Source organism: Nomascus leucogenys, chromosome 1a, assembly GCF_006542625.1.
Source record: "Nomascus leucogenys isolate Asia chromosome 1a, Asia_NLE_v1, whole genome shotgun sequence".
NCBI lineage: Eukaryota > Metazoa > Chordata > Mammalia > Primates > Hylobatidae > Nomascus > Nomascus leucogenys.
The window spans coordinates 46,667,191-46,668,625 of record NC_044381.1 but is presented as its reverse complement, the minus strand read 5'-3'; positions in this window follow the sequence as shown (position 1 = coordinate 46,668,625).

Sequence of the window (1,435 nt, the reverse complement as noted above, 5' to 3'; positions counted from 1 at the left end):
TTGTCTAACATGCATCATAAGTTGCAGAATATGAGCACTTTAAAAAGCAATCTATTTTTTAAAAAAAACTTGTGGATGTCCCAGGATAATGACTTGGTGCTTTTCCATTTAGGGAATCATGTCTCAGAGTCATTTCTGTCCCAATAGTTTTTGACAAATAATAAAATCTCAAAAAATGTTTGATGAAGGACTATTTTACCCATCTGAGGGAAATGATGATCTTTTTATTTGTAATGAATTAGGCTACATAAAATCTAGGAGATGCTGGTAGTTATCTTGAGACCAGGAAGAACATTTTAAGGGGAAGCTACAATCCAAAGGAAGACAGATCCAACTCAAAGATAAAACAATTCCTGGGGATATTACTGAGCTGCTAGGTTGAGATGATTCTAAAGTCAGAATATAGCCAATACATTCCATTTATTGCATTTTTCTTTCAGCTTTATTATTAGATATTTCAAACCTGAAGAAAATAATAGAAAAAAATATAAGGCATATTGGTATACTTACAACCCAGCATTTTAAAACTGTTAGAATTTCTTCTGCATTTTTCTTAAAGAAATCAATCATTAAAGGTGCTGTTGAAATTCTTTCTATAGCACCACTTGATCCAATGTCCCTACCTTCTGGTCCTCTTTAGAATTACCTGCTTTCCAGATGTGAGATGTGCAATTCCCATTATGTTAGTGATAGTAAGGCCCAGCTGCTGTAACAAAGACACACAACACTTCAGCAGTTTCTAGAATACATCTTTGTTTCTTTGTTCCTTAGCCCCAGTATGAGCAATGCAGGAAGGAGAGGCAGTGCTCTCCCACAGGGTCTTCCAGGGAACATCGTTCTTTCCTCTTGTAACTTCATCATCCCCAGACTGTCATCACCTGCATGATTGAAGCTGAGTCCCTGCCACTTCCCGGTTCCAGATGGTGGGAAGGGGTGGAGAGTTTGAAAGGGGCACATCCATGTCTTAAGACACAAATGCTTAAGTAGCACACACCCCTTCCTTTTGCATTCCATGGGAGAGAACTTAGTCACCCCACCACAGAGCAGTCACGGGAGGGGAGAATATGGACTATAGTAAGGCCACTGCATGCCTTACTGGAAGTCTATTACAATGGAGGTAGAGAAGAGTGGGTTTTGTAGACAACCAGGAGTCTGTGCTGTTTTACTATAGCCCATGCCTTGATACTACCACCACCAGCATACACATACCTCAACGCTAGAAAGGAAAATGGCCAACTAGCATAGGCCACCCAAACCTAGACATGCCAAAGGAGTCGCAGTGAATGCAGGCATGCTTCTTTCTCAGCCCAGTCGGGAAACTTCTGAAATCTCATTACTAAATATGATGTTTGCTGTAGTTGTTTCATGTATGCCCTTATCATGTGAAGGCTTCTTTTTAGTTTTGTTTTGCTAAGGGTTTTTAATTTTTTAGTCA